At 33.8% G+C, this 12,166-nt stretch overlaps 1 pseudogene; it reads right to left on the bottom strand.

The window, feature by feature from the left end:
• Positions 1-6,356: 6,356 nt before the first annotated feature.
• LOC100811708 (F-box protein At1g67340-like) lies at positions 6,357-7,256 on the bottom strand (annotated as a pseudogene).
• Positions 7,257-12,166: the final 4,910 nt, after the last annotated feature.

The following is a 12,166-nucleotide window of genomic DNA, read 5'->3' as shown; positions in this document are numbered from 1 at the left end:
GAATCGTTGTAGTTTTCGCGACGTAGAATGCAACTTTTGTAGTAGTGTGATAGAACTCTGTAACTTTGGTTTCAAGCCCTCTTCAAACTTGATAGCCTTCCAGTCATCTTGAGGATTATCCTTCAAATAACGAAAAAACCTTGTTGTGCTCTCAAACTTGGCACGTACTCAACAATAGTTATCTCTTCTTGGCGAAGTTGGAGGAACTCAGTCTCCTTTTGGATATAAACATTGTGGGGAAAATACTTCTCCAGGAAAATTTCCTTGAACCCCTCCCAAGTGATAGCAGATCCCTGAGTTGTCAAACTCCCTCGAGCGTTGTTCCATCAATGCTTTGCACTAGACTACAACATGTAAGTGGCAAAGTCCACCTTTTGCACATCATCACACTTCATGACTCTAAAAATTTTCTCTATCTTTTAGAGCCATTCTTCTGCTTCCATAGGATCTACGCTGCCACAGAAAAATGGGGGATCATTCATACGAAATTTAGATAACACTGCGTATTGAGGTTCATAGACGCAATTGAGTTGGTGACAACTGCTCTTCCATTCCCATTCATTTGATGGATAGTCTCCGCCTATGCTCGCATAACTCTGGTCATCCGAGCCAAGGTCATTGCAAGTGCATCATTCGCGTTTGCCCTTCGCCTATTAGGTGTCATAAATCTGCATACCACCAATCAAACACTAGGTTGATCAAGTCCAATATCCAAAAGAATAGCATGCCATTTATAAATCTAATAAGCAATCCTATGCGCTCATTTTTTTATATTTTGAAAACAACCCACTAACACAGCCCGATTTAGGATCAAACTGATATGATACCAAAATGTAACGCCCTTCATTAAAATAACAACCCATACTAAAAGACTATAAAATCTCAAAATTATATTAGTCTGAAAATGCCTCATTATAATAAATAAAGTCAAATAAATAAGTTTTTATATAAGTAAAAATATTATTTTCAAAATATGAGCATCTAAACTAAATGAACACTAAAAATATAACAAAAGTGACTGCATCAGGCATCTTATTTTGAGGTACTAACCATGCCAAAATAAATGTAACTAAAAAAACTATTTCTTCAAGTCTCCTCAAACTTGGCAACTTCTTCCTCATGCTCTGAAAACAACACTTATAGTGAGATGATAATCCCAGTGAATAAAACAACTAACAGGAGTTCCCAAATAATGTTGTTCTCAACCGACGTGGTAATCCAGAAAATCAACTATGCTATCCGCAATGAATTTAAAATACGATTATATATATAGACACAGATTGATCAATAGATGGATGGATAGATAGATAGATAGATATACACTCCAATAAAAATCATATTAAACAATCACAATTCATGACATTTTGAATAAATAAAATATTTAAATAAACGAAAACACCTCATCGCATTCAAATAAATATAATAGACACAACTTAGTGACTCCCAGAATCACAAGACTCAATTCTTTGGTTCTCGGAACCAGTATAGATCTTAGATTCTTCAAAGGGTCTATGAGCTCATATTCCATCCAATAACGTCCTACTCCCTTCCCCATCCCAGATGGAGGAATCTATAAATAAATATCATTCTCATCCCTGATGGAGATATCTAACATTATAGTCTCATAATAAAATGTACATCATCATCCTTCCTCAGAAAGTGATGATCAATTCACAAAATTTCAAGAATATCCTTCTTAAAAAAAACTACCAACAAACTTCCTAATTTTTGTGCATCCGATAATAATTCTCAAATCACACCACAACAAGAATAGAATCAACTAATAATATGAAATCACATATATGTAATATAATAACTAAGACATATACTATTTACAATGGCTAGAACATAATACACATACACACAAATTGGTCATGATCCTAAAGGTTAAATTATATATTCATTAATTCAATGATAAATCCCTTTAGATAATGCCTGTGATTGTGATTATATATTCATTAATTCAATGATAAATCCCTTTAGATAATGCTTGTGTGTGTGTGCGTGTGTGTGATTATATATTCATTAATTCAATGATAAATCCCTTTAGATAATGCCTGTGTGTGTATGCGTATGTGTGCGTGTGTGTGTGTGTGTGTGTTGAAAGAATTTTTTTCGTTTTCTTTTTTTTCCTCAGTCCTTGAGCGACCCACTAATACCAAAAGGGACAGTTTATGTGTTTGATTCTAAGAGAAATAATTGTGTACCTTTGTATAAGATTTGTGCATAATTTGAAAATTATTTAACCGTTCTTTCTTTATCTATTATTCTTTGTTATCTTTAATTATAATTATCTTTAATCAATCTAATATATTACTATACTAACATCTTTTTTAAATAAAAATAACAATCTAATAAATAATTTAACTTAACTTTTCCTTTACTAAATGATATATTTAGATATCCTTATCTAAATAATCATTGGATTATTTGTTTGGAATGTTACATTTTTTCTACAAGTACTAAAACATTTAAATAATGCTTTGGTTCTATATAGTTTTGACAATATCGTCTCACTTAACCATCGCATTATAATTCTTAAGAAAATTTTTGGTTTAATCTTATCTTTTGATTTTCTCTGGAGAGGGACACATTGAAGTGGTATCTAGAAATGCAAGCTCACAGACCTTATTCTTCAATGTCATTTTTCTACCCACATCAAGCTATGAAAATATCTTTAACATTACATCTGTGACACCCTCTACCCCTCACATATATACTAATAAGGAATAAAAAAATCAAATATTAATTAAAAGTATTTTTAAAACATTTTTTTTAAACAAGTCTTTCGAAGGGGAAAAAGACTTACATTCATTTTCTTCTACATCATATTCAAACTTGTAGAAATAAATAATAAAGTACTCTCGACTCAAACAAGGTCGTCTAAGCTTCATACAATTAATATAGAACCTATATCCTAATGTCACATCCTATCAGAGCGTTGTGTTTCCGTGTCCTTTAGCATGAGGTTCTTCATAGTCATCCACCTATTCATCTGCTCCCTCGAACACAAGTTCAAGATCATCACAGGATCCAAACACAACAACACACAGGGAGTGAGTTATCACATTGCTAGATAATAGGGAAACAAGACAATTAAATATACATATTATATAAATGAGATACCACTTGCTTAAACATAGCTCACGTAACTTCACCACTTCGTCATTCAAAATTCACTTTTCAATCATCAATCACATTACACAAGAATCCCACACTCTGATCAAGATATAATAACACATGAATTTCATAATAAACAATTAGCAAACATATGCAACAGTTATGCTAAGACTTAATCCTATATGCAATGTGGTACCATGTCAGTGAAAAACCACCCTGGGGCACTTAGGAATAATACATAACAAGACACACCACACAATGGGTTTGTCAGGTCACTCTCACTAAGTAAGATCATAGGAAGACCAGTCAGGGTCACGATGTTTTACGATAATACTCCAACCATATGGGATCAGCATAGGCTTAAAGGAGCACTCAAACCTGGTGACCCCTAAGGCATACACTCCGAAGAGTCCGTCAGAGCCTTTCCCTCCTGATTCAGGTCCAACCCCTAAAATAATTTTTGCATGCAAATACTGCTCATGAATTATACAATACCCACGACCTTACACTCGTGTTTTAAACACGTTCAACACAATTGCGCTACGATTTAACATTGGTTCCTAAATAGGAAACCTACATTTTCTCTTTAACACTGCGCATCAACGCTTTTCTCAAGATAACTCTGGTCGGGTTATTGTACAATTCATAGCTTACAACACAAGTAATTTCACATCAAGTGTTAACTACACACTTATCCACAACTAAAACTCATTCACAATTTCACATCTCATAGTGTCACAATCCACCATCACATGTTTACACGTATCTCACAAATTAACACGTGTTCAACTTTACACTTATACTCAATCTCAATAACAATATTAAAATCTCAAAGCAACATGTTATTCCACAATTCATCACATATTCCATTTATAAACACAACTCATGAATTACACAATACCACGACCTCACACTTATGTTTCAAACATGTTTAACACATTGCGCTACAATTTAACACTGGTTCCTAACTAGGAACCTACACTTTCTCTTTAACACTGCGCATAAACACTGGTCGAGTTATTGTATAATTCATAGCTCAAAATATAATTAATGTAACATCAAGTGTTAAACACATCCACTTATTCACAATCAAATATCATGTCCACACTTTAACATCTCATAACATCACATCAACCATCTCATAACATTCCTAATGATATTCGTAAGGTACAACATACACATGTTCATCAAATTTAACCATAATATTCTCAAACTCCAACACTTAATAATTTTTGGAATCATACTATAACACTCTACAATACTATTTACATAAATTATTAATATAAATAACTACTTCTCTATATATAAACTAGCATACATCATATTGAATCACAAATTTCAAAGTAAGCTTTCAATGCACAAATTCTAAATAATTATATGAACACTTTGGTCAATTTCAATTATGATATTAATTTTTAAATTATATATAAAAAAACCTAAAAAGCAAGAAACAGAGAAAATACAAAATCAATATCTCACTCTAAATTTCTCCTTACTTTATTTCATCAATTCATGTTAATTAGAAAAATGTTAGATTTATAGAGTTCACGCTCAACACAATAGCATATCAATTTCACAACAATTGGTTTGTCAAACATATATAATTCACAATTATAACTATAAGGATAGAATTAAAAAAATGACAAAAACACCCAAAAACCCTTTTCAATTGATACTCTAAGGATCCATACACATGTTCTCACTAATCCCCAATTGTGAATAATTCATTCCTTACCTCTAAGCGGACTCACGTGTCTTCTAACAGCAATAGCGGCATCTCTAGCAGTTCCCTAAGATTCCTCCATTTTTTCCTCCGATTGCTCCGATAGAGTTCCCAAACGTCAGAGAGACAGAGAAGGGATCGAAGCCTCCATTTGTACTATCTTCATGTGATTCCTTTTTCTACCTCCAAGAACATTATCTCAAAAATGCCAACGGTGAAAGCGTGTAAAATTGAATTTCGAACAACATATCCAAATTTTACGACAATTCAACGGTTAACAAAACCGGGATCATAGTTTTACCAAGACAGCTCTGGGTTTCTGCGGGAAAGAAAAAGACTACAATGTGAAGGATATTTCTCTCATATCAGAAATGATATCAAAATTCCCAACGGCGAGAATGCTCAAAATTGGGTTTCAAACGTGGTGTTTAAATTTTACAACAATCCAACGGTGAATGAGTCTGAGATCGTCATTTTTCTGAGACAGGTTTGGTAGCCTGCGGGAAAAAGAGGGGGTTTTGAAAGAAGAGAGAAAAAAAAATGAAATTGAGAGGCAGAGGAGGCTGAGTAGTCAGTTTGAAAACTGACCTTGCATTTTGTTATTTATAGCTAGGGGTATTGAAACCTATTATTTACTCTATTTATTTATTTTTATTATTTTATAAAAAAAGAAACTCTATTTTATTCTCCATCAAATGAATAATAAAATACCCTTTTTATTTTCTCTCAAACAATTATTTTATTATAACTATTTTTCTTTATTTATTTAATTATAAAATATCATTATTCTCTAAAATTTTATTTACAAAAAAAATGGGATGTTACAGCATCGACCTCATTTGTGAGAGTTAAGTCTCCTAAGAATCGTTTGCATCGTTTGTACCACTAATGAATAACATCTTTCAATGCACATGAATAGACGACAAGGATATTGAGCCGCTGATATGGATATACCTAGCAAGTTCACAGGCACAGGATATACCATGAGTAGTTTTGAGTGTGCAACCACAAGATGAACTGTCAACACCAATGGTTGCAGAGCACTTATACTCATAAAAGATTAAACTTTGTGCTTGTGTTGAAACAAAGCCCCGTAATCTCTTGTAAAATGGTGTACTGAACCCATAGTTAATCACGTTGATAATTTTATGAAATGACATCTTAAGTTCAGTATGTTGCACCATAAACATGTTATTTCTTGCATCTCAACAAGTACATAAATCACTCATGCTATCATAAAGCAACCTCTTTAGTCTTGCATGTGCGCCTTTAACCCTGTAAAGCAATTTAGTGTCATGTCAACAAAAGATACATAACAAACAAAATGTGAAACAAGTAGGTAATTACAAAAATATATCTATTACTAGGGGTGAGCATGGATGGGATTTTGAGGAATCCAATTCATATCCACTTAAATGAATTGGATCTTAAATCTATATCCATATTTTTTTAAAAAGCAATTTGGATTCAAGATCCAATCCATTTAAGTGGATATGGATTTGGTCATATCCAATTAAATGGATTGAGAACAAAGTCTCATACCTGGAACCGGAAATTCACCTCGAATATCAAACCACTCTAATATGAACTGACTCATCAGGTGAATCTCCAATGTTGGAATGTTGCAGTCGTAATCACTTAACATTGGACAACCCAACCTGGTTACTAACCTGAGCCTCGAGTAGGGAACAAGTTGGTGGCTCCATATTAGCCAGGGACACTTTGTTATTCTCGGTGAAGAGCACGACGGTGAGTTCATGCACGTTGGCTTGCACCAAAAACCGTCGACCCTCCATTGCATTTTGTTTAATGTTGTAACCGTCTTGCAAGCAATGACCAAGCTTCTGAAGCGCGTCGATGTGACCAAGGAAAGCCACGTGTGGGCAAAGAATCACACCTGCTCGAAGGTCTTTGTCATTTTTCATGTCGCCGCTTCCATTGAATTGTATCACTGTGAGTGAGTACAGTGCCGACGCGTGAGAGTTCATTGTCACCTTCGCCATAAGCGACACGCTACTCCCTCTATTTTGTAAACAATAAAACCGAATCTGCACAAAAATGAATATTCCCAAGAGGCCAAGACTCAAAATTTTGTTCAAAATTAAAAATAAGGGATTTTTTTTCAAAATAAAAATAAAAAAACTAACCATGCCGAGAGTGTAACATGCTTCAATGTTTTCGGCGCGTCGGGACAATGTTTAAGGAAACGGTGAAGAAAGTCGCACCAATTTTTGGCTTTGTATGAGAATGTTTTGTGGGAAGCTTTTGATAACACAAAAGGGTGAATGCCTAAGGAGTTTAGTCTCTTACACTTGTTCAGTTTATAATGTTTCCTTGTTTTAGCCTTATGAGGGTGACAAGGTGTGAGACTGTGGGGTTTGGATTTGGATTTCGGATTTGATAGGGGAAACATGTTTGGATTCAGATGTCCGCTTAAGATCTACGTATCAGATAATGGATTTTGGATCTTTAAACTGAAATAAGACATGGATGGGTTTTAAAAGTCTAATCCATTAAAGTGATTTAAAATAGATTGGATCAAATTAGGATATTGGACTTTTTTGCCCAGGCCTACCTATTATTTGTTGTGTTTCTAAGATGCATAACATGATTAGTTCATGCTTTTACAAATTCTCCTTATGATGCAGCAACCATGTATAGTAAACATACTCCTGAAATGTCAGATAACAAGCGCACATGTTTGTAAAGCTTTTCAATTGTTGCTCATTAGTAGAATTCACTAAGATTGCCCAAACATCCATCACAACATCTTAGTCTTCTACCTTAGTCATGAGCATCTTGCATTTTGCTATGACATTCTTAAAAATGTGAAATTAACATAACAAGTTGGTTGAAGAAGGAAAGACAACTTCCAATGCATTCATCATAGCAAGATCTTTGTCAGTGACAATCACTTGAGGCAACATATCATCCTTCACAGACAATCGTTTGACATTATTTAAAGCTCATTCGAAATTGTTCGTCCTCTCAAATTGTAAATAAGCAAATGCAACATAAAAAATTCATTTTCATTGAAGTCATACTAACAATCTCCAACAATGGAAGAAGACATTTGTTTGTCTTATAAGTATCACAAATCAACATTGTTGAAAATGAATTTAATAGCTTGATGGAATCTGGATGAGACCACATCATATCTTTGACAACAACTTGAGTGTCCACTCTTCTAAACCAATATACAAATTGATTGCGTATTACCAACTTCAGTAGATGTTGTATCTCTATTCTTGGACCCTTTTGCTTGTGCCGATATCTTTGTCGTTCATTGTATACGGTCTTGATGGTGGTGATATTTTTCTAATCTTGATCTTTGACTATTAAAAAAATTTGACCTGACTTCAACATGTTTTTAGTCATTTGGCTAAGCATAGTTTTTTCTTCACTGTTTAAATGACTAACATATGCATGTCCCAACAATGTTTCACTAACTTTGTGGTTATGAACACCACAAATAACAAAATGTTTTCAACCTACCTTTGTGACAAACTTTCCCTTTAATTTAAATGGACATCGACATTTTCTGGTTTCAATACTCTTGTAGACTAAATTATCCTTGTATTGCTTGTATTTTCCTCCATTTATACAACCCACTGTAGCATAAGTTTTCTTCTCATTTTCTAACCTATTAATGACAAGAACAAATTCAAGACTCTTCCCAAACTCTTGAACCTAGTGTCACAAATAATCTTGATGTGCACAAACCTATACAAAATATTTTTCTTCACTTGCGTAGCATACACATACATAAATATAAAATCAATCGTCAACTGATCAAGATACCTCATCAGTTATGCAATGATTAGAAAAGTTAAGGTAATCAGGTTAGGGGAGGTCAATGTCCAACCAATTGTCAGGATCTTCATGTTGATTTTCCAAATCATCATGATTGTGGAAGCAATGCCTTCCAAGATTATTTTGATGATGCCAAAGAATCAAGAGTCAAGCAAGTTCCAAAGAATCAAAAGTCAAGCAAGTTTCAAGAATCAAGATCAAGATTCAAGATTCAATAATAATCAAGATCAAGATTCAAGATTCAAGATTCAAGTAAATAATCAAGACTCAAGATTCAAGAATCAAGAGAAGACTTAATCAAGGTAAGTATTAAAAGAGTTTTTCAAAACACTGAATAGCACACATTTTTCAAAAAGAAAAATCTTTTACTAAAGAGTTTTTGTGACACCCTCTACCCCACACATATATGTACTAATAATAAAAGAAATAATTAAAAAAATTAAACTTAATTCAAGTTTTTAAAACATATTTAAATACAAGCCTTTCAAGAGGGTAGCAGGCTCACATTCACCTTTCTAACATCATCATAAAACTTTTCTAAATAAATAATAAATTCACTTCGGCTCAAACAAGACCGTCTATAAAACCCTATACCCCAATGCCACATCCTATCAGAGCGTTGTGTCCCGACGTCCTTCAGCATATGGTTCCTTAAAGCAATTCACCTAGTCATCTGCTCCCCCGAACACAAAGTTCAAGATCATCACAGGATCCAAACACAAATAACACACGGGGAGTGAGTTATCACATTCCTAACTAATAGAGAAGCAATACAACTAGATATACATATCATATAAACCAAATAAAACTTAGTTACACGCAATTCACGTAATTCCACCACTTTGTCATTCAAAGTTCACTTTTCAATCATCAATCACATTACACAAGAATCACACGCTCTGATCAAGACATAATAACACATCAATTTCATAATAAACAATTAGCAAGCGCATGAGACAGTTATGCTAAGACTCAAGCCTATATGCAATGTGGTACCATGTCAGTGAAAAACCACCCTGGGGCACTTAGGAGTACACAACAAGACACACCACACAATGGGTTTGTCAGGTCACTCTCACTAAGTAAGATCATAGGGAGACCAGTCAGGGTCACGATGTTTTGCGAGAATGCTCCAACCATATGGGATCAGCATAGGCTTAAAGGAGCACTCAAACTCGGTGACCCCCAAGGCCTACACTCCGAAGAGTCTGTCAGGGCCTCTCCCTCCTGATTCAGGTACAACCCCTAAAATGATTTTAGCACACAGACACTGCTCGTGGATTATACAATACTCATGACCTCACACTCGTGTGTTAAACACGTACAACATATTGCGCTACAATTTAACACTGGTTCCTAAAAAGGAACCTACACTTTCTCTTTAACATTGGTTCCTAAATACGAAACCTACACTTTCTCTTTAACACTGCGCATTTACACTTTTCTCAAGATAACACTGGTCGGGTTATTGTACAATTCACAACTTACAACACAAATAATGTCACATCAAGAGTTAATCACACACTTATTTACAACCAAAACTCATTCACAATTTCACATCTCATAATGTCACAATCCACCATCACACGTTTTCACGTATCTCATAATTCAACACATGTTCTACTTTACACTTTTACTCAATCTCAATAACAATATTGTAATCTCAAGGCAACATATTATTCCATAATTCATCACATATTTCATTTATAAACACTGCTCATGAATTATACAATACCACGACCTCACACTCATGTTTCAAACATGTTTAACACAATTGCGCTACAATTTAACACTGGTTCCTAACTAGGAACCTACACTTTCTCTTTAACACTGCGCATAAACACTGGTCGGGTTATTGTATAATTCATAGCTTACAATATAATTAATGTAACATCAAGTGTTAAACACATCCACTTATTCACAATCGAATATCATGTCCACACTTTAACATCTCATAACATCACATCAACCATCTCATAACATTCCTAATGATATTCGTAAGGTACAACACACACATGTTCATCAAATTTAACCATAGTATTCTCAAACTCCAACACTTAATAATTTTTGAAATCATACTATAACACTCTACAATATTATTTACATAAATTATTAATATAAATAACTACCTCTATATATATAAGCTAGCATACATCATATTGAATCACAAATATCAAAGTAAGCTTTCAATGCACAAATTCTAAATAATTATATGAACACTTTGGTCAATTTCAATTATGATATTAATTTTTTTAAATTATATATAAAAACCAAAAAAAAGCAAGAAAAAGAGAAAATACAAAATCAATATCTCTCTCTAAATTTTTCATCAATTCATATTAATTAGAAAAATGCTCAATTTATAGGGTTCACGCTCAACACAATAGCATATCAATTTCACAACAATTAGTCTATCAAACATATATAATTTACTGTAATAATTATAAGGATAAAATAAAAAATTGCAAAAACACCCCAAAACTCATTCCAATTGATATCTCTAAGGATCCCTACACATGTTCTCACTAATCCCCAATTGTGAATAACTCATCCCTTACCTCTGAGCGGACTCACGTGTCTTCAGCCAGCGATAGTAGCATCTCTAGCAGTTCCCTGATATTCCTTTAGTTATTCCTCCGACTGCTCCGATAGAATTCCCAACGTCAGAGAGACGAAGAGATTGAAACCTCCACTTATACTGTCTTCATGCGATTCCTTTTTCTCCCTCCACAAATATTATCTCGGAAATCCCAACGTTGGAAGTGTGAGCAGTTTAATTTGGAACAACATATCCAAATTTGATGAAAATCCAACGGTTAACGAAACCGGGATCATAGTTTTACCGAGACAGTTTTGGGTTTCTGCGGGAAATTAAAAGGCTACAATGAGAAGGGTTTCCCTATAAGCTCAGACATGATTTTGAAATTCCCAACGGTGAGAATTGTCGTAATTGGGTTGTGAACCTGGTGTTTAAATTTCATGACGATCCAACGGTGAATGAATCCGAGACCGTCATTTTTTCTGAGACAGGTTTAGTGAGTTACGGGAAAAAGAAAGGGTTTTGAGAGGAGAAAGGGAAGAACGAAAATGAGAGGCAGAGGAGGCTGAGGAGTCAATCTGAAAAACCTAGCATGTTGCTATTTATAGCTAGGGGCATTTACGACCTATTATTTACTCTATTTATTTATTTTTATTATTTTTACTAAAAAAACTTTTTAAATTTATTTATGAAAAAATGGGATGTTACAGTTTTACTCTCTGGTAATCGATTACCAGAAAGCAGTAATCGATTACCAGTAGCCATCATTCTTTTCAAAACTGATTTACAAAGTTGTAATCGATTATCATAATCATGTAATCGATTAGCAATGTTTTAAAACGTTAGATTTCAAATTTCAAGAGTCACAACTTGTGATAAAACTTTTTCAAATCATTTCAAACTTGTGTAATCGATTACACAATACTTGTAATCGATTACCAGTATTTCTAAACGTTTTGATTTCCAAATTT

The sequence above is a fragment of the Glycine max genome, chromosome 7 (assembly GCF_000004515.6).
Source record: "Glycine max cultivar Williams 82 chromosome 7, Glycine_max_v4.0, whole genome shotgun sequence".
Lineage (NCBI taxonomy): Eukaryota > Viridiplantae > Streptophyta > Magnoliopsida > Fabales > Fabaceae > Glycine > Glycine max.
The sequence above is the reverse complement of the archived record's forward strand: the minus strand, read 5'-3'. Positions and strand labels throughout refer to the sequence as shown.